The sequence below is a fragment of the Pezoporus flaviventris genome, unplaced genomic scaffold (genome assembly GCF_033815535.1).
Source record: "Pezoporus flaviventris isolate CSIRO_AGI_PZ_B2104156 unplaced genomic scaffold, CSIRO_AGI_Pfla_v1 ptg000037l, whole genome shotgun sequence".
Taxonomy (NCBI): Eukaryota; Metazoa; Chordata; class Aves; order Psittaciformes; family Psittacidae; genus Pezoporus; species Pezoporus flaviventris.
The window spans coordinates 16,560,998-16,588,554 of NW_026892585.1; the positions used below are offsets into that span (position 1 = coordinate 16,560,998).

The following is a 27,557-nucleotide window of genomic DNA, read 5'->3' on the forward strand; positions in this document are numbered from 1 at the left end:
TTCCCTGTGACTTCTGGAAATCACAGAGTACCTCATACTAACTTTAAACTGCAGAACGTATTGTGGAAAAACTGTTCTAAATTTGATACTTTCCCCATCACAAGTCTGGAAAGAATGTAACTATGCAAATTCAATTTACAGCATGCTATAGATAGGGATACATTTCCGCATGTCACACTGAAAACTGTCTCAGCCTTTGTTGCTGTTTCCTGCCTAGGGTGTGAGAGAGTAAGCAATACTACCCAAAACCAAAATGAACTCAGAAGTAAGAAAGGATAAGATATTTACAAAACAATCTCCCAGATATTCTAGACAGCTACTAAGATTGATTTGTTTTATATGCTATAGCCTCTGGCATAAGCTTAAAAGAACAAATGGCTTGATCCTGCAACCCTTCTTCACACAGCTTAATCTTACTGCCTTTGAGGAGTAACATACATGATAACAGGATAAACAGTGGAAGCCCTGAGATCAAATAACTCAGACAGACAGATACCAAAGTGAAAATGGTATGAGAAGAACTGATTCTAACTGATTAAGAAGTAGGTGTAATTAGGACCAAAGACATTTGTTTTTAGAATTCTTGTGATGCATTACATTCATCATTTGGGCTGTCAGGCGATGATGACAGCATTGGCAGCAGAACACAGAAGATGAAGTTAGAGAACACTCTTATCAGATGCTCCCACTCTTTGAAATTATCATGGCAGCAGTGGCAGACAGACTCGGGCTGCCCTGTGAAATTGGGTGCTGCCTTCTACAAGCTGAAAGCCAGGCAGCACCATAGCATATTGGTAACAGCATAGTAAAAGTTCAGCTTTTGAAATAGCTGCCACAGTGGCAAATAGGTAAGACTGCACTGGGCCACAGCTACAGAAACAGAGCAGAGATTTAACTTTTCGAAATATTACTGCTGTCATGCAAAAGAACTCTGAGGTCAGACCTCTCCAGCGAAGCAGTCAAAAATGGAAGCAATTAATTTGTCATTACTGAGTTTATCAGCCAGGGTAAAATGAAGCGTGCAGGAACTGTACCCTACAAAGCCTCAGATAAATGGTAATTTGCTCAGTGAAAAGTTCATGAGGCAAAAACAAGACCTCTGATACATAATATATCGTGACTAAGAGAGGACAAGGGTGGCAGTGCCACTAAGAACAAGCTTCCAAGTCAGAATTCACTCAAAGTTTCAACTAAGATGAAAGTTAAAATTTTTACGTCTGCTTACATTTGTGCTAAGTGATTGCACAGTGAAAGGTGATGCAGATAAGAACCTACAAGAAAATGAGAACATGTCATTATTAAGGAACAGGAAACTAGTAGCCTCCCCCCCCCCCCCCCCCCCCCCAATGTCAAGGAAATGGTCATCAGGGACAACAGCAGGCTAATACAAGCACTGAGATATGACTATGCCCTTAAATCTTGTCACCTCATCAGTTATCACCATCTTGATTTTTTGCACAAAATGTTAAGTTTTGCCCCTCTTTCGTACTTCCCACTAATTTCCCACTTCCTAGGTATTCAACAGAACCACTTCTCTGGAAGTGACAAAGTCCATAAATTCAACCCTTCTGTGTATTCATCCACAATAGCATGTCACAGCTGCCTAAACTCCTGCCATGGCATTATACCTTTCAGTACAGGATTATGACATCTTTCAGCAAAATATTTTTGAGTTTAAATGGTTTGTCTCAAGACTCTCAGTGGGGAACTGCAGGGTTTCATGAATCATTGCAAAGATGGAAATACCTGCTGTCAACAAACAGTCAGATCGCAACTGTTTCACATAAAGCCAGAGGACAGATGTATCCGGAGTGGTCCCACTTTGCGTTGCTTTACCAGTGGCTCAGAAAACAAGCAGCTGTGGAAGTCACAAGACCACACACCCTAGATGAAGAAACTGTTTTCACTGCAATTGCTTATGTTCTTTTCAGAAAGGTTCATTACTGGAATTTTCACTGTTACGGGCACTGATCTGATTTCCATTAGACATCTTGCTGTGTATGTCCTGTTCCACATCCACATGACACGGGCCTGACTGCCACATAGGCAAAATTGCCATATAAACAATATCTCATTTCAGCTCGTTTGTTCTCTTTATGAACCCTCCTCCAAAGTCATCCAGATTTCATACCATATGAAATAGCCTTCCTCTTTCATATGGGTCTTCTTTCAAGATTAATACCTCAAATAACTGGTTTGTAGAATTTAGCAATGAGCAAACACAACCAGTTCTATAACCACCACCTGCTCTCCTTAGGAATGAGAAAACCTCTTAGGATGCTGAACAGACCTCATTTTTAAGACTCATGATACAGAGATAACCCGCTGTCTGTACCAGATACTCTTAGGGGGAGCCAAATAATCTGTTCTACACAGATTACAGAGGAATACACATTATAAGACACATAGTCGTAATTTAATGGAGCTAGAAGCCACATCACAGACGCAACATGATACTTCTCAGTATGTGTATAAAGGAACAATGGTTTTGTCTCTAAGAAAAGAATACAGTTACATAAATACATTATATGGCACCCAAGGTTAAACTTATCTCAGTTTCTAAAGCACAAAGAGCTGCAACTTGCTTGCCAGCATTTCCTACAAAAACATTGCTGCACATCAGAGCTCAAGACTCCAAACTGAATCAGGGCAAAGAGCTATTAAAAGGGCACAAGGTAAAAGAGACAAAAGAGAAATCAAATTAGACATCTGCTGTAGAAGCCACAGAGACAACAACAAACACTTGTGTTGTTTGCTCCTTGATTCCTCTCTCCTCACCCACTATCTGATGCTTTCAGGTTGAGTTGTAACAAACTCAAGACAACCATTATACTATTAAAATAAATGTATAATTTTATACTGATGTATTATGTGACACAGGATAGACTAATACAAACATTTATTTCCCAGAGAAGATGCTACAGAAGTAAGCTATCGTAACAAATGAGTAAGGTCTCTGTTTCCAGTTCTAAGTAATCTCATACCTATTACCATGACATATACAAAAAAAGGTAGGAAAGCTATCAGCTAAAAATTGAACTCTTCCACAGCAGTCTGGTGTGAAACTCAAAGTCATCCAAGTGCTTTTTATCAGCCTGGGATCATGCCTCAGGAGACTTACAAAGTTATTAAGTCTCTCTTCATTTGCCCAAGGAAGTTAGAAATTCAAACAGCGTTTCAAGAAGAACAAACACATACTCCAAACCTATTAAAACAATTTAGGGAACACTAAATATAGTAATTCCCTGTTGCAATTATATTAATGATGGTGAAAGGGAACTTCACATCAAGAAGCCTCAGAGAAGTCTAATAGTAGTTAAATATATTGGAAAGCTATTAAAGGAAATCTGCATTCATTTTATTTAAACCAACTACATAAAAGTTCTAAAGGAATAAGATACAGTTATTATCATAAGCAAAGCTAAAAGTTGCTCAGATTCAGTTTGCAGCCATCTTAAATACATGCACTCAAGAGCCAAATAGAAGATGCAATTATCACAGCTCAGTTTTATTTACCTAAAGTCATCCAACATTCCTCTGAAAGTTAACATTTTTAAAGGAAATATTTTCAAGTAAAACATTAATGTACTTTTCCCCAAGAGAAGAACAATTAGCACAGCAGGTTTTAATCAAGTGGTTTACATTCCCCAACCCTGAACTCTCCAACTACAAGTGTCATAAATAATATCTCTTTTCAGATATCAACAGGCTAAGAAATGCCAGCTGTAGTTACTAACTTCATGAAGCTGAAAAATGCATTCATAATAAGAACTGCTGCTTACCCCCATGAACTCTCATAAACCAAGGCTAAACCTGATGGATTCTGCTCTTCTGTAACCACACTCTAGCAGTTCTCAAGAGACTGTTTTGCAATTTCTCTTCTGCAAAGCTAATTAAGCAGCATCAACTGAGCAGGTTACTTTTAATCGAGAGATTGTGTAAGAATTTGGACCTGGGAACTGTGACTCAAAAAGCAGTAGCTCTATTATTTAAAAAGCCTATAACCAGTAATCTCCCTTTGCAGACCTCCAGCAATGATACAGGAAGATAACCATTATTTATTTCCAAATACTGTGTCAAATCTGAGCAGCCTAGTTGTATCTCTCAACAGCAGGATTTCACAGCACTTTAATTCACCATATATACCCACTTCTTGCTTCATAGACCAAATCATGCCTTCATTCATCATTAACTCTCAAAAGCACCTCCATAGCTACTTCTGGAGTGGTGAATAAAACTTCCCTGACCTAAACCCACATGAATTTATCCCCAAAAATTCAGCTTAGAAGACTGACTAATTTATGAACATGGAAATCTAAACCAGTTTCCATTGGATTTCTTGTTATGTCACTTGTATTTTCTGTTTTCACTTCAGTGGCCACCCTATCTACCATAGTACTACCTCAACTGTCCTCTCTTCCCCGCCAGTGGCAATGCATGAACTCTAAATCCCATGTACGCTACCCTCAGCTTCCACAGATATCCCCAGGACATCCCACTGCTATAAATATGTAACCCTGTGCCTGTTACTGGCCAGGCAGAAAAAAAACTGAGCTCCAAGCACATCAACTTGCATGAAGTGAAGGGAAGCTTGACAGTTCTCCCTGTCACTTACTCTGCAGAGGCAATAATCTTCCCTACCACCCAAAGTCTGCATAAAATTTCTGGAAATTTATTATCTTTGAGGTTTCAACCCCGCAGTTGAACTGTAGTGTACACCTGCCAACACATTCAAAAGTTATTAGGAGATAATGGTGGTCTTTAAACTTTGTTCCTAGTGAACAAAAGAAAGTAACCAACTGTTGTCATCTTCCAGGAAGAGCTGGGTAAGATTTGATATAAATGTGTGCATACATTTTATTAAAGAGAAAAAAAAGACATTGTCATTGTTTAGCATGTTACCACCTCCATGGTTGATTAATTCCTTTAGCCGTAAGCTTTGTAGAGAATGTAGAAGCAATGGTGTCTTGATGCTAATGTGTCTTCCTCTCTTCTACTCCCCCATGACCTACTGTAGCATGACTATAAAGACAAAAGGAGCAACACTCAAAACCTTAAAACCTGCAATAGCCTGCTCTGGAAGCCTCTTCTTTCCTAAGCATCTTTAGCAGCAGTGTGACTGCCATCCTGGGGATGCTTTTCTGTATGTCTGCTCTTGTGTGGCAGCCTCCATTGCTAGTGTGCACACAGCAGCATTTCATTCCTTAGCATGGTGCAAATGCAGCAAGACCACTCTTCCTGTTTTTAAAGTCAAACAGAACAGAATGTTCAGCCATACTAAAATTGAGAAATTGTTCCAGCTATTATCTGTTTTCAGTCCCTTTCTCTCGCTGTCCTCATACACCAGATCCACTTCCTGTAATTATGGAACAAGTATCTACTGACAAAACTGCTGCTTGTTGCAAATCACTTCTAATAATTCAGCCTTGTGGTGCTGGAAGGTTAAACTGCTGATAGAAGACAAAACACTCAAAAAACACATGCCAGGGTTATGAAGCTGCATATGATTCCTAATATCCCTGGCATGCTTCCAGCTGTCTTACTTACAGAATGACATGGAAAGCCACCAGATTGTTACAGACACACCAAACTCAGAACAATTTCAAAACAGACTTGGGGAAAGGGAGGAAGCAGAACATCTAGACTGTGTGAAAGGTTACAGGGTATTTATGCTACAAGCTGTAGCAAGTTTTTTCCATCTTCTCTTGCTTAATACTTCAGCTTTAGGAGCAACACACTAAGGAAAAAGTACCAGTCTCTTATACCTTTAAATAAATGAGGAAAGCTGTGGGAGAAGAGAGATCATGATTTGAGTTTCAAAATTCAGGTCTTGTATATTATAGCATACCCGTGACAAAGGACTAGTGAAACAGTATGAAGAAGCAGCAGAGTGAATTATAATTAAGCTCTGTTTCACTGCTTTCTTCTTCTTTCCAAATGTAATACCTAATCAACATTTTGGGAAGGCAATCTGTGTTAATGGTTCAGCAATTCAGACCCTGAGGTTAAGTAGAAGACCTCACAGTCAAAATCTGAGTCCCATAAAAGCTCTCCATTAGGAATCTACCTAGTGTCATACCACCAGCACCATATGAGGCAGCATAAGCAAATTTAAAATTACCTGGAAGATGAATTATTACACCTAATTCTTAAGGCAAACTTCTTTATGTTCTGAATTAAGGGAGAGAACAATTAAAACTATATTCAATTGTTTAACACACAATACTTCAAGATCTACGACATGTACTACAGTTGTACGTGATTTTTAAATTAACTACGCAGAACAAATCAGGGTTTCTTGCATCTTACGGCGCTTTGCTATAAACTGATTTCTGCAGTGCTGTTCAATAGCAGAGTGCTTGTAAGACCACCACTGCAGAGAACCACTCTACTGTGCAATACATGTGAATGAACCCTCTATGATTTTCATTAGAAATCTGATTAAAACATATTTAATTTTGATGATTTATTACACTCCTCCACAGGATTTTTCTAGCCAGAACTACAGATGAATAGTTGTTTGCCAAGCACTGAAACTTTTAAGTCAGTTCATCAGAGATTATTCAGCTCCTTCTAGCAGTTTCACTCCTATAGTGTAAACCTTTATGTTTTCAACTAGTGTCAAACAAAATCCAGCCATGTGGTCTAGGTAAGTCTCTTTAGGACAAAGACTAATGGCCATTTCCATGTTTGATCAATTAAGTCATTCTCCTGAGTCTGGAAACAATACATAGACAATAAAGTCTCTTAGCTGGAATGAAATGACCTTGTATAAATCATATGATGCAATCCTCATCATCACTACCTCCTCTCAGCAGAACGCAAAATAAAGATGTCAGCATGGAAGAAAGTACAACAATACAAGGAAGATAAGGAAAAGACCTTCCAGTGAGACAAAACTGGTGTGGAAATTAGAAGACCATGGTTCAGTCTTTAATCTGCCCATTCTGAACAGCCAGGACACGCTTCTTTTATTTGCCCTACCTCAGAAAGGTCATAAATGATAGCTACCCTATTCAAAATGATCTGAATTTAAGAGAGGATGGATGGAGTGAGAACATACCATAGAAGAAAATGCTATTATAAGCTAAATATGTTAGTTCAGCTTTGCTAAACTGCTGGCACTACTGGCTGTATCCTCAGAACACAGAATGTTCACATATAACATGCTCACACTCCCCTCAGGAAAAGGGAGAATAACAGGACAGAGCAAAGCTACTGAATAAAGAGAATGGGGTGAGCAGAGAGACCAAATGGAGTTCTCATGTTGCCCTCTAACCTGCTCTGTGACAGAACAGCAGGCTAGCTTTTTTTCCTTTTAAACACAGATAAATATGGAGATTATTCAACAGGAAATGCAATACCAGTTTAAGCAGCAACACCACTGAAATCCTGAATTTTCCCTTTAACCCTAAAATCATAGAATCGTTACGGTTGGAAAGGACCTTAAGATCATCTAGTTCCAACCCCCCTGCCATGGGCAGGGACACGTTACGCTAAATCATATCACCCAAGGCCTCGTCCAACCTGGCCTTGAACACTGCCAGGGATGGAGCATTCACAACCTCCCTGGGCAACCAATTCCAGTGCCTCACCACCCTAACAGGAAAGAATTTCCTTCTTATATCCAACCTAAACTTCCCCTGTTTAATTTTGAACCCATTACCCCTTGTCCTGTCACTACAGTCCCTAATGAAGAGTCCCTCCCCAGCATCCCTATAGGCCCCCTTCAGATACTGGAAGGCTGCTATGAGGTCTCCATGCAGCCTTCTCTTCTCCAGGCTGAACAGCCCCAACTTCCTTCATATGGGAGGTGCTCCAGTCCCCTGATCATCCTCGTGGCCCTCCTCTGGACTTGTTCCAACAGTTCCATGTCCTTTTTATGTTGAGGACACCAGAACTGGACACAATACTCCAGGTGAGGTCTCACGAGAGCAGAGTAGAGGGGCAGGATCACCTCCTTCGACCTGCTGGTCACGCTCCTTTGGATGCAGCCCAGGATACGGTTGGCTTTCTGGGCTGCAAACGCCCACTGCCTGCTCATGTTCATTTTCTCATCAACCAACACACCCAAGTCCTCCTCCACAGGGCTGCTCTGAATCTCTTCTCTGCCCAACCTGTAGCTGTGCCTGGGATTGCTCTGACCCAGGTGTAGGACCTTGCACTTGGCACGGTTAAACCTCATGAGGTTGGCATCAGCCCACCTCACAAGTGTGTCAAGGTCCCTAAAGGATACCTTCTGTTTAAGTTCAGAAGCAGCATCAACAGCTATCAAAGTTCTGTTTATTAATGCAATAAAAATAGACTAACTCTGCATGTCATGCTGCAGTAATGGGCACTGGAACAGTATTTTACTACCTAAATTGCTCTCTTGGCACTACTGACAGCATTCATACCCAACAGAGAACACTGCAGCCTCTTCACCACTTAGCTCACATACCAAAGAACAGATCTCTACCAGTTTTGAATTCGTTCTTCCAAATTACTGTCAGAAGTTCTCTGTTTAATGTATGAGAAAGCAGCCATCCCTTTAATTACTGAGACAGAAACACTTATTTATAACTTGCAGCCTAAATAGTTCATTTCTGCCTTTTTTTTTTTTTACACTGGACTTAAGCTACCAATGATACTTTCACTTGAAATCAAGCATCAAAACCACAATCTTTACAATCTGATTTATTCTTGGGCAGTGCACAGAACTTCCTCATAGAGAGACCGGTGAGGATTTTGTTTCACAGAGCCACAGAATCGTTATGGTTGGAAGGGACATCTGGAGATCATCTAGTCCAACATCCCTGCCAAGGCAGGGCCCCCCAGAGCCCAGGTTACACTGGAATGTGTCCAGGTGGGTTTTGAATGTCTCCAGAGAGGGAGACTCACAACCTCCCTGGGCAGCCTGTTCCAGTGCTCTGCCACCCTCAGTGTAAAGAAGTTCTTCCTCATGTTGAGGTGAAACTTCCTGTGTTTTAGTTTATGGCCACTGCTCCTTGTCCTGTCCTGAGCACCACTGAAAGAGTCTGGTACCATCCTCCTGGCACCCACCTTTGGGATATTTATATGCATTAATGAGATCCACTCTCAATCTCCTCTTCTTTAGACTAAACAGGCCCAGCTCCTGCAGTATCTCCTTGTAAGAGAGATGCTCCAGACCCCTAATCATCCTTGTGGTCTCCACTGGACCCTCTCCAGTAGCTCCTTGTCTTTCTTGTACTGGAACACAAAATATTTGGAGCAGGCACCTAGAAGACACTGCTCATACCACAGCTGTTACAACAACCATGAAGAAAATACAAATTAAAAGCTCAAGGATATTTGTGAACACTTAAATTAAAAGGAGAATCCTGTATTCCTTTGTGCCAGAGACACTTATCCCATCTTGGATTCTCTGGTATACAATTAGGCTTATGCTGGTGTCTTTTCCTTTCTCCTACAGTGTCTTCATCCAAGAAAACACCATCTCTCTCTATCTCCTTTATCCCCTTTAAAAAAACCCCAACCAAATTAAATGTAACTTAAGGGAATTATATATCTCTCTGATATTTATACTTTTGAATTAGGGCTGGTTGAAACCAGACCATATATTTAAAAATTGGATGTAGAAGGAGAAAAAGAAAAGGAATGAAAAAGCATGTGATTTGCCTTGCTTCCTGAAAATCAGAAAGCAAACAAAACCAAGAGAACACAGTCAGCTCATGTCAACCTGGCCAAAAAAAGAAAGGGATGGAACAAGCTTCTCGAAAGTACAGCAAGGAAGAACAAAGATGAGAAAGTTCTGTTCTTGTACAGCCATAAATTAGCTAAACCCAAACTAGTTTATGTTTTTCTAACTTCAGACTGTTGAGCTGCATCTTTCCAAGAGGGAAAGAGGGTCATCTTGTTCCCAGAGATGAGCTGTTGATGTTATCAACCTTCAGCAAGGAGAGCAAATCTGTGCTAGTTACAACATCCCAATCCATGGGCTAAAGCTTTCACATGATGTGCCTTATATGCCACAAAGTCTGGGATTCAAAAAATCACATGGCATGGATGGGTGTAAAAAAAGTAAAAAGAGGACTGTCATGCTTACCTATCTTGTATCTTCTTGAAAAGGGCAGATAATATCTGACTAAGGCAAATAAACAAGAACATACAAAACTTGTCTTTTTGACCACTGCTACTAAAAATAATCAGACCAAACTATCAGTCCTGGCCTTCCTTGTCTAATTTAATCTAAGAGCCAATGTGAAGATGGCTGTGACTACCCTGGAGGTTAAATCTAATTTATTCTGCTTTGTTCTACACTTCTGAAGCCTATGCCCAACCACATGCAGACATGGGTAGACTGCTGTTACTACACTTGAGCACATCTAAAGCTATCAAGTGCATTGCAGACTATCACTGCACTGTACCAAACTCTATTACCTCTTCTCCATCATCTCTTCATACCCTCACCACCTTGTTAGTTCAGCAAAAGCTTCACTGCAGAGAGAGGGTATCTTGGGTGAAACTCATTTATCTTCACAGGGTGATCAATAAATCCTCTAAGAGGGGACATGGGGTTTTCTTTGCACCTCCGTACAACTCCTCCCACCAAGCACAGAAATTAGATGCAATGGGTAGATGAACTGCAACTGAGGAGACATGAAGTGTTAGTCCAGGGACAAAATTCACAGCTGGTTGCTTTTGTCCAGGAAAAAACCCAAAACTTCCTTCACTGGAGACATGTTTAGCAATCTGTGTTAGCACAGTTTCACTGTAGGTTTGCAAAACATCTTGAAATGTTTCTATCTATAGTGCAACCAGACTTTCATAATACTGCTTTAATCAGAAAGGAATACTTCTGCATACTAATTTTTACTGCCAGTTTCAGTTACATGCATAAAACAAAAATGCCACCAAAGCCCAATGAAAACATGTATGAAATTTCCCTATGAAGGTCACTGTGCAATGAAAAAGGGTTATAAATGACACAGTCCATCAACATTTAAAGCCTGCAAATAAGAACAATTAAGATCAACTACAAAAGGAAAGTTAAACAAAAGTCATGGGGAAAGGAATCACACCTTCCATTGATTTAAAAGGGCAGCAGAAACCCTGGCATGTGATTTACTGGCAGAAACTAAACACTCTAGTGTGGGCTAGTTGTAAAGAAAAAATACTGTGGGTTGGTTTTTTTTTTTCTAGTTTGAAGTCTAGTGTGCTGAATCTCAAGAAAGAACAGGTTCACCCAAAGTGCAAGCTTCTTTTGATGTTAAAGGGAAAAAAATTAACCTCCTCCGTATCTTCTATATTAAAAAGTTCATTAATGAAAGGCTAAACGTTTAATTCCTGGGATGGTTCTGGTTTTTGTCATTTTTGCATAGTTAACAAGATCATAATTCAAACAGGTCACACATTGTAAATATCCTCACTATATTGTTTTCGTTTCCTCTGTACTTAGACTGCCTTTTGTTACCAAGAATCCTATAAACTGTTTAACTGTGAATGGTTGTAAACTGCTCGTATTAAAAATTAGGCATCTACTCCTCCCAACTTTGTACAATGGGAAGGAAATACAGCCCCCTACCCTTGCAAAAAAAACCAAAACAAAACAACAACTACGGCACATAAAATCAACATTACATCACTGACACCTCTATCTGCGGGGGTTTGACCCACATTACAATCATCTGTGCACTTTATACAGCTTCTTTTTCTCTATCCACACAAATTACGCTTGCCTAGCCATGTACCAACAAAGGAAGACACAGAAGCTGACTGACAGCAGGACAGATTCAGGCAGTCCAGCTGCCATAGAAAATAAAACCATGCCATCATCACCAGAGCTGCAGGAAGGGCAGCACAGCAGCTATTCCAGCAGCTTCTTGGGAGGCAAATGCAAAAGGTGCCCAAGATCTGCTTTCTCAGGTCAGCACACAGCAGCAGTGAAGGAGCCCAAGAGAAAAGTTTTCCCAAGAGCTAAAACAACATCTCTGTTGTTCTGCTCTTCATTTTGCTTTTTTTTTTTTTTTTAAATTAAGGTGCTTTTTATAAACCTTGGCTAGACACAGTAGTCCCCAGGGGAATTATGGCCCCATCTTGAATGAACTGAGTCACTGCTGCCCCCCAAGGTTATTTCCAAGGCTTTCCAATTCATTGCATTTGCTTCCTACTTTAAAACTTTTTGCTATCCCTCTCTACCCCTTGAAATCAAACAGTAGCAGCAGCAACTGCATTCAATTTTTTTTTTGTATTACAAGTTATATTTTATATTTACTGGAATAAGTAGTGTCATGAGATGTAGGTGGGATTATTTTAGTGTGTGGGTATTAAAACCCCATGAACTGACAAGGTTCATCAAAGTCATTAGTAGCATTAATGGATCCTAGAAAACAGATTTTCAGACAGGCTACTTATGAAGGGTATAGTCTTCTTACATACACAGGTTTTATCAGAAGGACAGGACAGGATATGATTTGAACTGCTTAACCAGAGATATAATCCAAACTGTTGCCTACAGCATTAGTGGTTTGATCAATAAGGTATAGCAAAATGCTTGCAAAAATTCTCAGAAACCTGCCATATTTATTCATCATTCACCAACACAGAGACTAAATTATTACATACTCTGCATTAATTCTCATGCTGTAAGTAACAGTTTTCTAAGAGCACATAGTGGACTCTCATCTATTATTCACTAGTAGTCTAAAAAACACCACATTTTTTCCTGAAAGGTGAATTTTGAATTAACAAAGCATAGCTATTATATTCCACGAAAGAAAAACACACTTGCAGGAACAATTTCGGCTCTCTCACATTTCAGGTCATTTGGTCAGAGAATGAGATCATGGATTTCCGTAGCTCCCAGGAAGAGCTGCAGGCTTGCAGTCTGCTTTCCTTCCTGATGGCACTGTTAGTGCTGAGTTGGCTATTGAGGAAAGTGAAGACAACAGCATGTGCAAGGGAAGACAGATCTGTAGTCCCGTAATTAGGCAGAGGGAAACTAACCAAATCCACCCAAACCTGAAAGATTTAATTCAGATGAAACAGTAATATTATACAGAAATAGAATGTAATAGAAATTAACATATTTTTTAATCTGTGAATACTGTTTTAACTCCTTGAGGAGATTATAGTCTCAAGAATTAGGGAAAGATAGTATAATTTTTTCAGTAAGTACATCTAATGCACTGTTAATTTGCCCAGGATGTTGCCATAAGAGAAAGCACAGAAGAAAAAGCCACAGAGGTTTCTACTGCAGTGCACTGGCTGCTTCGCAGCACATTCCACTGAAGGGGTCACACAGCTCCTGTGGCCATCTTGGGTGCAGATACCAGATAACACATCCCCAACACTAAGAAAGGTATCTGAAAAAGGTGCCAAACTGATGCCTTTCATGGTATCCCAAAACAACCGTGAAGCTCAATCCAACATTCATTTGTAAATTTCAAAGAACATCATTAAAGCATTTAATTATGTAACAAAACTTATGTTTCCCTCCTATTCTCTACCTTACTTCAGAGTTTTTTAAAAAAGATAAAAATATCCTATAAAATAAAGTGGTATTTGATGCACTACCATCACTACTATGAGTTGAAAAAAAACTAAATCTCTCTACTGCAAACTGCTTTCCACTTGCAATAAAAGCCTTGGTTTTCTCCTTTTAACCCCCATTAAAAGATCAGAGGGAATGCTGACATACAAGATTTGGCAGGCACTCAAGAAAGAGTGGGTACCCCATCAGACATCTCTTGTTCTTAAACACTAGACATCAAGTAAAAATTAATCTTGGCCTGATATCAAACCTTAACAGTAATCTATGGTAATTTAGCTGTTCATAAATGATAATGTTCAACCTTTTTAAATATTACCTTCAGCAGAATTGAAGAGAAAGGGAAGAGTAATTTAATACTGAAAAATAGCTTGCTTAACAGGTAATTTCATTATTAAACTGCTTTAAACTTGTTCAGAGCACCAATACAGTTTATGGATAAGGAACCCAAGTTTAGATATGGTGATTTTCATCAATCTCTAAATTACCAGTACTTCCCTTGAATCTTGGTTCATATCCCATTTTCCACTTACAGTGTTTTGTTAGGGTATCTTTCCTGGTACCACTGATCTCTTTCTTTTAAGAGGGAAATATTTGCTAATGGTAAATACGATTCACCCTAGTCTGTCACAGAATATGAAATATTTCTTGCAGAATCAGAAAAAAACATCCTAACTAGAAGCTGGTAAATCACCTTTACCTTTGGTATAGAGCGAAGCTTACTAGCAGTACTGTAAATCATGTCAATGTTGAAAGATGGCTAGCTTGCTAGTGTGGTTAACAATGGTCACATATTACAAGCCTTGGAAATTAGTACTATTCCAGGCTCATATTCAAGGTAGTTCCATCAAGCCTCTAGACTTTACCTAATGGCATGCTGTCTTATCTTCTGAGATAAAAACAACAACGAAAACCAAAAACACTCCAAAACCCCCCAAATCAAACAAAAAAAACAATCCACCCCAAACCAAACCAGAAAACCACCATAAAACAGGAACTGTGAAGTTAAACAGTCACAGTCCTTTCAGCCCTAGACAACAGTCCTATGAACACTTCTGCCAGCAGAAGACCAACAGTTCATCTCCTTAATGGCTTGGAAATTTAGGGTCTTAATTGATTCAGTAAGAGAATCTGTGATCATTCCCATGGAAGTAAAAGATACAGAGCTTTTCAAAGCCGTCACACCACATTAGCTGTGAATTTATAGCATCTAGGTATCTCACACAAGCTCCTCCTCTCACATAGAGATGTCTGCCTTACATGCTGAGGTAGATGTATGGGTAGCTGTGTAGGGAATCCAATCTGATTTAAAAAAAAAAATAATTTTTCCCCAGCAGTAGCTCCAAAGACAAAAGCAAGATGTTATGCATATACAGAATCTAGGTGGTTAGAGTTAATGCTAAAATTCACTGCTGAACAAATGTTACGGTTGTATCCCCCCACACAGAGAAGTCCCTAACTTCTTAGGAGTGTATGCAAATACAGACATACTGAATTTATTACAACCCTGTAATCATCATAAAAGCTTTGTTTGGCAGGTAGTCCTAGAAGGACTTGGCTGTTATCTCCAGAAACACTGTATTTTAATATAAAGGGGACTTTCCTCTTACAGTACTGTAAAAAATGTGGACCATTTGACAATTATTCCAGTTCTAGTACCGACAATGGCAAAATGTAGATCCTGAATAAGGTTGCTGAATTCAAAAAGAAATCACTATACTGGTATTAAACGTGCCCCATTCTTATACACCATATGGTAGTCTCATGTATAAGTGCTACCATATATTACTTCGCAAAGCATATACAGAATGGGAGTGTTTTATTATGAACATTTTCAAGGGCACAATACTAATTAAATCAAATACACAATAAAATTAACAGGAATTGAAATACAGCTACCATGTATATCTCAAAAATAGTCATCCATCACAATGGCAACTTGGGAAAGATAGTAACCTGAAGTATTACCACCAATTTAATATAGCACTAGTTAGCTATTAATGTTGTCTGCCATATTTGAAACTTCCATTTTATGATAAAAGACAATTTTTGTGTTTTGCAGAGTGTTCATAGGAGATTGCTGTTACTGCAAATCTTAGTTTACAAAAAAATATCCAAAGGATTCATCTATTACATGTTCAAACAGAGCTCTTTAGCAACTATTTTTAATGAGCTTGGTTAGACAGCAAGTTACAAAAAGTTCATAGAATAAAGACTGGATGGAAATGCCTTAACAACTTAAACATACTGATCACAAAAAGATATTTTTCTACCATAGCACTTTTAAAACATCAGCATTTCTACTGTGAATTTGACTTTCCCTATACTAAAAACACACAAGCAAACAAGAACCTGGTGCAATTTGTAATGTAACTGTGTTACTACATACCATCTAGGGCGTGAAACAAAGAAACTGAGTTGATAAGGACATAAGAAATACAATGCAAGTTAAACATTTGTTTCTACACACCCTCCTCCCCAGGACATAAGGACACTCCTTGAAATCAAAAGGCAATGTATTTCATTATTTTATTTTAAATTTTTTTTTTAATAAAATCAACATCTGAAGTTGGAGCAGCTGTAATAATATGAAAACTGCCAACAGTTGTTGATGTCAGACATACACTGACTACTCTGTGTTGGACAATTATATACAGTGTAGGAGTTTTAGAGTTCCTCTGGGAAAAGGGAGATTTCACTGGTTAGAAACATACTTTTCAGAATAAAATATTATATAGGAACATTCACTTTTATTTGAATGCAGAAAATAGTGTAAGTACATTAGGTAAACAGACATACCATTAATAAAAAATAATACAAATGCTCCGTTAAAATGTTGTTGATCATTTCAGAGCAAAGAAGATTCCAGGTCTAATTTTCCTTCAAAGTATTAACAAGGGAGATTCCAACCAGCCAGCCCACAAGGTTCAATTGAAATACTGTCATTACTAACACAGGTGTTCTACAAGGAGGGAATATGCTGCTTCTTGCAAGTAGGAAAATTATCCCAAGACATGCATGCTTTATTTATTTTGGGAAAAATGTGCCCTAGATCACAAGCATAGACATGTTTAATGCTTCCCTTCTTCCCGTTTTAATGCTCCATACTAGAAAGCTACACAGCATACCTCAGAAACTTTTTATGAGGTACTACTGTAAAATGGGGGTTCGGGTCCATACCCTGCCCTACTGCAGATGTCAGCACTCTCTGCTACAGACACTACAGACTTAAAACAGCTGTTAACTATAGTTAGAAGGTAGATCTTATCAGGATTCAGGTGAGGACTCACTGTTTTCATCGCTTACAACACAGATCAGCTAGTAAAGAAGGGCATGGGATATCCTGCCTGGAAAGCACATCACAACTCCCATCACTCCAGCCTGTAACTGGGGATGGATTTGCCTGGTATTTCAAATATTAAACTTACCCATGTACTGACAGTATCCAGGAGAGAGCAGGAAGGGAGGGAATTTCCTTCAAGGACTTGACTGCAGAAAGCTAGAAGCAGTGTACTGCATTACAGACAGAGTCAAACGGAGGAGGAATGTGAACTATTTGGCAGTCTCAGCTCAAGAGAGAGCCAAACCAAGAGAATAAAAGTAGTACTTTGAAAGACTCAGGTGTAGTCGCAGCATGAAAGAAGAAACCTGCAAGAACTCATTTTGTAAATGACACTGTTAAATTTAAGTATTTCAAGTAAATATTTATCTTACGGAGAAACATTAGAAGTACTAAAGATTACAACAAATACTACAGACCTGAATAGCAGGTATCTAATATATACAGAAATTATAATTGCTTTAACTATCTTATAGAAGTTGCTGTAATATTTCAGGACCAAGTGAAATCTCAAAAGAAAAATCAGCCTACAAAATAGAGGTCTTTATAATCACTGCAGTTGTAAACAGTATTTAAGTAATGTGATGAAATTACTATATCCTAAAATATGACCTCCTGCCTACTCACCTCTGCTAATGGCAATGAAAAATACATGGAGGAATAATTTAGAAACATTCATGCAAAAAGGGTTGAAAATGGTGCTAAATTTTTGGCTTTTAGGTGTGCAGAATGACAGGAGAAAATTCCTTCTCTCAAGATAGCAGAAGTGCGTCCACTACAAGTGGAAAGAGATTTGTACTTAAAAAAGTAGTAGGATTAAGTTTGGGTAGTGTATGAAATAACAGGCACAGAAAAAGCACACACACAGAGGAAAAAAATAGCAAAAATAACTGCAACCAAGTAATGTCAGAGAAAACTGCAACAATTATTTGTGTTTGTTTAGCTTTTTAAAGCACATTTATTTCTGGCTGGCTGGCTGCGTTTAAGAAAGTGTACCTTTTGCTTGTCTATCAGCCAGCAGGAAAGCAAACCAAAAAAAAAAACCCACCAACCCACAGATACATTATATAGCTGCAATTTTATACTATCTATCTAAAACCACCTTTAAAAAAAAATAATCAAGGAAAATAGACCTGGAATTTCAGCTATGCAAACAGTTTCTAAATATTTAGAAAAAACTCTGAGCAATGGTGATTTCTGCTATTACTTCTATGTGATCAACCGAAGACACATTTACAGCAGCTTAACATCGCTCCCTACAAATTCAGATCACAGCTTCCTTTCAGAGGCATTTGTCAAAACTACGTTTGACTTCTTTTCAGTAAACCAGCACCTTCCTTTTTTGTGACTGTTATATTTACACCAGCATTTACACCACCAAGCATTGCTGAGATACAAAATACCAAACATAAACCAAGAAGTATTCCTTCTCTAACAGAAGGATGGCCTTGAAATTCCATTTGCATGCTTTTGGAAACATTACTGATGTCTGTGAGAGTTCACAAACAAGTCCATTATCATTACCAACTCATGCACTCAGAGACAAAAATTTAGCCTTTAACATGCTGATTTTGTCAGGAAAAGAAAAAAATCATGGAGAGACTCACTTCCCGGCAGACAAGAAGCTATACACAAATTAAAAGTATTTTAAAGGGAACAACAGCAAAAACCCAAGACTATCTCCCCTTCATCTTCTACCTTCTGAGATTTTTATGATCTTTTTGAGGCTCCTGCGGAGAAAACCCTCTGCCCCTTCACTTTAGGCATAAACTAAACTGTTTAGCAGAGCTGCTTTGACTTACTTACTTTTCTTTTTCCCTGGTTAAAACCAAATAATTCCTTCTGCACAGAATAAGTGGCACATCGGTGCTTGTCAGATTAATTTGGGATCTGTATTTTAGTTAAACACAGCAACGATAATTATGTTGTTCATTTTGTCAGAGCTGAGTCGAGTCAAAATTTACCCACTTTCTCCATACAAAACTTGCCAAAAGAGGGATTAAAAAAAGCATTGTACATTTATTCCTCACCTTCCTCCAATGGCATCAAATGAACTTCTATTGTCTCCCATTTCTCAAGGTCCACTCAGCCTGTTTTTTCCTTTGTAGTCAGTATACAGTTTAAACTGTTTACAATTTTTTGCTTGCTATTTGTCCATGTATGTTCATGAAAGTTTACCCTTATCTACATGTTAACATGATCAAACTATACCAGGATTCAAATTTATGCAGAGCTTTAAGTATTTTTTGGATGGGTACATACAAATCAAGTCATATTTTAGTTAGAGCAATACTTACAGGGCAATTCAATGGGAACTGCAGGTGCTTACCATCTCCAGGAGGAAAATAAATAAATAAATCAGTTCAAGTATAACACATTCTCAGGATTCCCCCTCCCCCATAATAACTATTCAAGCTAACCTCAGCTTTCAACTCCTAAATCCCACCACAACAGGATACATGTCTCTAATTGTTTAGGGGGTGTTGTGCACATGTATTTTGTAGTACTTTGCATGTTATTGTGATAAATCCAGCAATTTTGAGCAGCAAAGTAGGCTTTCCTTCAAGGAATGGATTTCTGTTAAGTCCTTATCTGCATATAGATGTTTATTTATGATCCTATTACCTGTGAAATTGTGACCAGCGCTTTTCAAATATTCCTTAGGGTTTCAATTGTCAGAGTTAACAGGCAAGAATAAAACCAGCATTTTAAATAGCCTGTATTGAAATTTTATGCCTACTATGAATTGCTCTCAAAGTGCCCCAAAAGGAATCAGGAAAGAATGTTTATTTGAGGTGCAATACCATCCAGAGAAAAAGCAGCTCCCTGACCCTGAGTCCTTCACCCCACAGTCGCTGCCGAGCTGCATGGCAGCCTCCCCCATGATAATATATGAAGAAGAAAGTTCAAAGCAATGTCACAGCTTTGAAATGGTAGTTTAAGGGTAAAGGATGATTCCTTAGAAGGACCAGTAGTTTTCAGTAGTACTACCTGACAGAATAATAGGTTCAGGTACTGCAATAAAATGCTGGCAAAGTTTAAGTACTAGCCAGCTCCAGAACACTAACACCAACACCACGCACATCCACACACAATTTAACACAAAATTCTAAGCAGCCTTATCATTTCATCCGAATAAACCTTTATAAAAGAAGCAGAAACCTCATATCCATCCACTATTGCATCTTTCTTCCTATCTGAGGAGGTGAAGATGGATGAATGAAACCAAAGAAGCCAGCTGTTCCAAAGCAAAGTCAACTGATGTACATATTGTTACTACTTAAATATCAAAACAAAAAAAAGGCTATCACAACTTATTTCTCTCTAAAAGAGATATGATGCAGTGAAGTAAAAATCAAGTGGTTCAAAAGGAGGCTGCTTTATTAGCAAAGGCAAGTGTACCTTTCAGGATGCCATATTCATTCAACTGAAGAAAACCAAGCACCTAGTGATCTATTTATCCTCCCAGTAGTATTTTTCAAATTAACATGTGAATAAATATTTTTACAATACAAACAAATTCTGACAAGTACCCATATTTTAGTGAGGTTTCACCATTTAAAAACATCTTTTACCCTTCTAGCAGAGAATCTGCTCCCCAAGTAAAAGCTACCAGTAAATTGTGCACAAGACATGCTTGTACTTATTTCCTTCTTTTTACATTTCATTTTCTGCTAGTGTGTTTACTCAAAGTTCTCACAAAGGGCAAACTGTATTTCGCACCAATCTGGAGTATTCACTTAAGATCACTGGGGCAACTTCTCTGCCCCGCTTTGCTGGGCAGAGAAGAGATTCAGAGCAGCCCTGTGGAAAAGGACTTGGGAGTGTTGGTCGATGAGAAAATGAACATGAGCTGGCTTCAGTGTGCGCTTGCAGCCCAGAAAGCCAACCGTATCCTGGGCTGCATCAAAAGGAGCATGACCAGCAGGTCGAAGGAGGTGATCCTGCCCCTCTACTCTGCTCTCATGAGACCTCACCTGGAGTATTGTGTCCAGTTCTGGTGTCCTCAACATAAAAAGGACATGGAACTGTTGGAACAAGTCCAGAGGAGGGCCACGAGGATGATCAGGGGACTGGAGCACCTCCCGTATGAAGACAGGCTGAGGAAGTTGGAGCTGTTCAGCCTGGAGAAGAGAAGGCTGCGTGGAGACCTCATAGCAGCCTTCCAGTATCTGAAGGGGGCCTACAAGGATGCTGGGGAGGGACTCTTCATTAGGGACTGTAGTGATAGAACAAGGGGTAATGGGTTCAAACTTAAAGGGGGGAAGTTTAGATTGGCTATAAGGAGGAAATTCTTTACTGTTAGGGTGGTGAGGCACTGGAATGGGTTGCCCAGGGAAGTTGTGAATGCTCCATCCCTGGCGGTGTTCAAGGCCAGGTTGGACAGAGTCTTTGGTGACATGGTTTAGTGTGAGGTGTCCCTGCCCATGGCAGGGGGTTTGGAACTTGATGATCTTAAGGTCCTTTCCAACCCTAACTATTCTATGATTCTATCACATACCAGTGCTCTCCCATGAAAGTACACGTCCACACAGGTCTGTGGAAGACCTTATACATATTTATATCCATACAATTTATTTTTGGAGTTATACCAATATGCATGCTTTTTATTGCCTTGAAGGTTACCTTTCCTTCTGAATTTCTTTCAAGTGTCTTTATCACTTTAATGCATCTTGGCAAACCTGCTACTTCCTGGTATTCTGAAATAACTTTGGAGTTTGAATACTCTTAAATTGAGAGACTGTTGTAATAACTAACAAAGGAGTATGTCTTTAATTCATGTCTATCTATCTTTTGATAACTGGAGTAAACTTTGTTACAAAGAATGTATTTCTCTGCACTCTAATTTTTAAATTGGTTTCAACAAAGGTGAAGTTGTGAATGTTCCATCCCTGGCATTTTTCAAGGCCAGGTTAGACAGAGCATTGGGTGACACTGTCTAGGGTGAGGTGTCCCTGCCTATGGCAGGGGGGGTTAGAACTTGATGATCTTAAGGTCCTTTCCAGCCCAAACCATTCTGTGATTCTATGCTTTTAATTATTTTATTAACTGATCCTGCTCAGTGATACTTTGGTTTTGATCCCTGGCATTTTATACCTAAAATAACCATCTTGTCTTTGACTTGAATATGGGTCTTTGCCTCCAAATAGCAACATCTCTCTCCCATTCAGATCTGTCCTATTACTTTCGCTAATTCCACTCCCTTGTGAGCTTGTAACTCACAAGCTTCTCTGCCTGCTATTCCATGAGAAGGCTGTGATTTTTTTGTTTTACTCATCTTTTATTGAACAGTAAATAAAGCAACTTATTCTAAGAGTAAGCAGTCACTGACACACAATATGCAGACATCTGCCCATCTTAAGTTGGAAGAATTTTAAACTTTTACCAGGGAGAGGACATGATTCCACAGTTTAAATGATATGAATTCAAGACTCAGAGTTTCAAAAGCTCAGAACTTTCCTGCTGAGTCTCGAATTCATGTAATTTAAAGAGGTTTCTGAAGAGGATACTTCAGAAATCCAGGCACTGAAAACTCAGTTTATGTTCAGGCAGGTACAAAGTTTCCAACTATTTATTTGATGTAGGGGAAATAAAAAACACACAGAAATTCACTCCTTATGCACACCAGCAGGTGCTTTCAGTATGCAATGGCACTGCCTATACCCATGCTTGCTGAAAGCAGTGAGAGTCTTCATTTGTTTTTGTTGTGCACAGTATATCACAGCTGAAGGAGGTTATTCTAGTTTCTGAGACACCACATTAAGCCTATGGACATTGTGTTCCACTTAACTTGCACTGATGAATGAAGTAAGCTCCTTGTTTACCCAGCCATCAAGCAGAAAGGTTTGTAGTGTCATCTCACCTGATCATATTCTTATGTCCTACCCTGCTTCTATTCTGTCTCAGTGCCCCATATATAAAGGCAGATATAAAACACTGAATAGCATACTATCTCTCCACTAGATAGCAAATCCTGTATATGTGGCTATTATCATCATCATGGCTTGACTTCGCGAACAGAGATTTGGCAAGGGCTTTACCCACGCTTACTACAAGCGTGCTGATGACTAAAAAGGCCAATGTGAGATAGGCAAATCCGGCTGCAAAAAGCACAGAGAAAGGTCTCCTTGGGTGGTATGGGTGGGGTGCGATTCTTTCTACGTTGTCTTTTCTCCTCGAGACTAGTTCTGCGTGAGTTCTCAAAGGAGTCAACAGCATTATGTATGGTGTGTCTCCAAGTCTCATGACTGGAGGCCAAGGTGGACCACTGATGGTATTCAATATGGCCAAGGCTAAGGTATTGTTTCAGGGAGTCCTTATGATCTCTTCTTTGGGGCACTTCTCTTGCGGCTACCAGGGGCAAGTTCACCATAAAACACAATCTTAGGAAGGCAGTGATCCTTCATCCTAGAGACGTGCCTGCCAGCACAACTGCAATTTCAGCAATGTGGCCTCGATACTGGTGACCCCTGCCTGTTCAAGGACAGTAACAGTTGACACATAGTCAGTCCAATGGACGTTTAGAATCGTACGGAGGCAGCGCTGATGAAAGCGTTCGAGGAGTCGCAGGTGATGGCAGTAGATGACCCATGATTCAGCCCCATATAAAAGAGTAGACAGTACAATGGCTCTATAGACACTGATCTTTGTACTTTTCTTCAGGTGTTTATTGCACCAGACTCTTTTATGGAGTTTTCCAAAGGCTCTATATGCCTTTGCTATTCTGTTGTCTATCTCTTTGTCAATCATGGCATCTGAGGAAATATTGCTTCCCAGATAGCTGAATTGCTGAACTGACTTAAGCTCTGACTCGCCAATGGTAATGTGGGGATGATGGTAATCTTCTTGTGGTGCAGGTTGGTAGAGAGCTACTGTCTTCCTCAAGCTGACTTCCAGCCCAAAAAGCTCAGCCGCCTCCGCAAAGCAAGATGTTAAACACTGCAGAACTGCTTCTGTGTGGGCAACAAGGGCAGCAGCATCAGCAAAAAGCAGTTCACGGACAGGATGATTTAGGGTCTTAGTGTGGGCCTTCAGTCGCCTTAGATTGAATAGGCTACCATCAGTACGATATTGAATATAAATGCCATTTTGTTCATCAAGATCTACCATAGCCCTTTGGAGCATAATGCTGAAGAAGACAGTGAATAAAGTTGGTGCGAGAACACAACCTTGTTTCACACCATTGGTTATTGGGAAGGGCTCAGAGAGTGCATCGCCATATCTGACTTGGCCTTGCTGATCCACCAGCATAGCTCCCAACCTCACAAGGGCACACAAGCTCTTTCCCCATGACAAGGGGGTGTCTGCAAAAGGGGTGGCTATTTTTTATATATATATACACACATACTTACATAGGCACAAATACACTACATGTATGCATATATATGTACACTTAGACATGTATCTATATTTACAGACATCTACACATGCACACATATTTGTTCATAGGTAAATGATTACTTCATAGGTAAGTGATTACTTCATAAACCCTATGTTTTCAGGACACCATGAAGAGAATTACAGAAACACAGATGGCATTTTATGCACTAGGACACAGTATTCCTGTGCACGGAGAGGCTGAACAAAGGACATAATGTAAATGTAGAATCTTAGAAAATACAGACTGAGGATTCCTAGTTTTAGTATTTCAATAACTTCCAGCTTTTGCAGAGGTATCATAAAACTGAACTTACAGTTCAAACATTGCGTAGGTATGTGTGTGTGGAGGAAAGTCAATACATTAGGTATTACAGTTTCAGAAATACAGCTCACAGTAGTAGCATTACTCATTTCATCAAGGTCTGGCTGCCTTGCAAACATTAAATCACTAGTGCTTGTACTTTTGCAGGCAGTTAAATCAAGCTATACAACAGCAGAGGCACAGAATTACCCAGCTCTGTTGTGCACAAAGCATAAGGCACAGTCAGATTTTCTGTTACTGCAGGAAAACAATGTTAAATGTTATGTAAAGCTATTCCCTACTTATCCTCCATAAAATACAGCTACTGCTTAGACTGTATTAACTGCTGTTAAGTTCAATCAAAGGGATTAAAGAGAGGACAGTCAACTATTTCCCATGCAGACGTGTGTTAGACAGGAACCACTCCTAGTATGAGAGTAAAACCCTGTACCGGCATTCATCAACTGACTGATACTAGGCAAACAACCACTCTAAGCCATATTTCATATTCAGTAAGGAAGGGAATTTCTGTTTTTCTATTTTAACTTGCTAAAAGGCACAGAGGGCTGCCTCCTCTGACAACTTCCTCCTTTCTGCCACTCAGGAAAACATCCCATCTCTGCATCTGACAAGCAGCAGTTTGGCAACAACCAGAGAGGTGGCTATACAGCTACTGAGAATGAGTTATTACAGCAGAATCTGAGCATATTTCTCTGCAGAACTCCCACACTTTATCTACTTTGGAGCATGGAAGAACTGATAATTTGCCAAAGCTACTTCTACTTTTCTGCTGCTTTCAAATGTTTTTCCTGTAATTCCTTTCTTATTTTTGTGCCCTCCTGCACTGAAAATATTCTAATACACAGTGACAGCACTTAGGGCTGATTAAAGTGTTTGCAAGTGATGACAAAAATATGCTCAAAGGGCAGATGGCTTGCAAGGACAGATCAGCAAAAGAGAAGGAAAATAATTTATGAGCAGAACCTACTTTAAATTTGCAGTAGAATCATTACCTTCACCATCCTCAGTGCATCAGGAAAGCAAATTGTAATTACAGATGTGACATAGCTCTTGCATATTTAAAATCCTCAGTAATTACTGCAGTGAAGGAAGTCAAGTCAAATGCAGCAAGTCAATTTTTTTTTCTTCCACAGAAATAAAAGAGATTTAATATTACCCTTGTCTAAAATTCATCCAATTCTGTAATTTAATATTTGTTTAAATGATATTAGGCTTAAAAAAATAATAAAAATCTGACTCCTGCACTTTAAAAAAAATAATCGCTTTAGGGAGACAAAATGAACTTTTAATGCATGCTCTTTTTTCCTTTTTTCTTTTTAAATGGGAGATTGATAACACATTTTCAATCTAGGCACTACGCCTGTGGGCAATGTGCTGGCTTCAACAATTCTCCAGCTACTACAGCCCTGTTAGGCACTGTGCCAGACAATGCCTTATCCAGAAGAACTAAAAACGGACTGTTGACTTCAGCTGTAGTCTTGCCCAAGCTAGGCTCGTAGTACTGGTTTCAAGACAATCCTGTGGGGTACAGCCTGACAGTTCCTGTCAAGGTCAGGCTCTCTGCATCAAAAAGTAAACAAGCCACACGCTTCATGAGCTCCAGTGAGGTGCAAAAACTTCCCATGAATTCATCTCCAGTGGCAGAAGAAATTTTGACTGAAATGAAAACATGAATGAACACCAGAGGATCAGTATGGGGTGGAACATTGCTTGGGAACTCCATTCTTTGATACTTAGCACAGCATCAGTTCCTCCTGAATACATGTCTGTGCTTAGAGCGCTCCTCACCTCTCCATCACACTGCTGAACAAAGTAACAGGTTCCTTCTAAGGAACCAAAATGAAGATAACCAGTCTGTAATTCCTCCTTTCAGCCTTTTAACAGGTAGACAGTAAGTTGGGCTTTTTTCTAGTTTCCACTCACATCTGTAAAAATTCCTGAAATGGGTGACAGTGGCTTAGAAAGCATGAAGTACTTCCCTGTGGAAATGTCTTTAATTGCATTCATAACTTGCTGCATAAAGAGTTTTCATTAAGAGTTATGATTGCTTAATGTAAGACAATCATGTATTTTCAAGCCACTAATGCCACAGATTTAACCAAAGATATGGCAAACCACAACTTGATCTATAAAATCCCTGCACAAACTAAGTTCACTTTCTACTCCTTTCTCCATCTTCATCTGAAAAACCAGAATTTACCTGGGGAGGCATCAGAGGTTTTTTTGTTCCTTTAGGTAGACCTTGAAGTCAGACTGTGCAAAAAAACATTCTGTCTGCACCAAAACCCAACCACTGGAAAAAAGTATCCCAGAAATAGAGAGCATATATCTACTTTTGTTATCTACTTTGCAGCCTACTGAGGCTCAGAACAGGCAATGAATAATGGAGGAAGCAACAAGCAAATTAAAAAATCCTAATTAAGTAAAGGATGAGCCTGCAAGTTTTCCAGCCCTTTGCTTTTGGTATCAATGAATCGCATCCAGATTTGAAATTAACTTGAGCTCTTCAGTAAAAATAGTACCTTCCTTTAGTACCATGTGCTTTCTAGGTTTTTTTTCTACATACTTCACGTGTTTTGATCTGTGCTGCTGTTTCCTTTTTTTTTTCAACAAACAAACCTGGAAAACCTAGTGATGAACTGCTTATGAATTTACCTAATCTAGGGTTTATGTAAAGGCACAGGCACTTTTGACATTTAAAAATTAATTTTAAGCCTTAATGTGACAATAAATGCTTTGAACCACCAGCATTAACAACGCCATAAAGACAAAGCTAACAGATAAAATAACAGTGAGTTGGTAAGGAATGGGAGTGTCTCTCCTAGTATTAAAAAAGGAAAAAACCTCCGCACCCTCACATAATGTGTGCTAATGACAGACCTGCTCTGACTAAAAAGACAGAGTTGACATGCTTAAAGTACATGTTTAGGATCCTAGACTTGGCTTAACTCAAACAGCTTTGATTGGATGGGGTCCCTCAACAGTATTAAAACTGCTCTAATTGC

The 27,557-nt window shown here is 39.2% G+C and overlaps 1 protein-coding gene and 1 long non-coding RNA gene across 2 annotated transcripts in view; one reads left to right on the plus strand and one right to left on the minus strand.

The window, feature by feature from the left end:
* The window catches only part of JAZF1 (JAZF zinc finger 1), a 189,308-nt gene that overhangs the window by 114,179 nt on the left and 47,572 nt on the right, over window positions 1–27,557 (minus strand). The window lies entirely within an intron of this gene.
* Window positions 1–27,557, plus strand: part of LOC133275098 (uncharacterized) — a 44,795-nt gene that overhangs the window by 10,248 nt on the left and 6,990 nt on the right. Inside the window, exon 3 of the long non-coding RNA XR_009745393.1 lies at window positions 25,136–26,443. This is a non-coding gene — a long non-coding RNA (uncharacterized LOC133275098). The remainder of the gene's footprint in view (window positions 1–25,135; window positions 26,444–27,557) is intronic.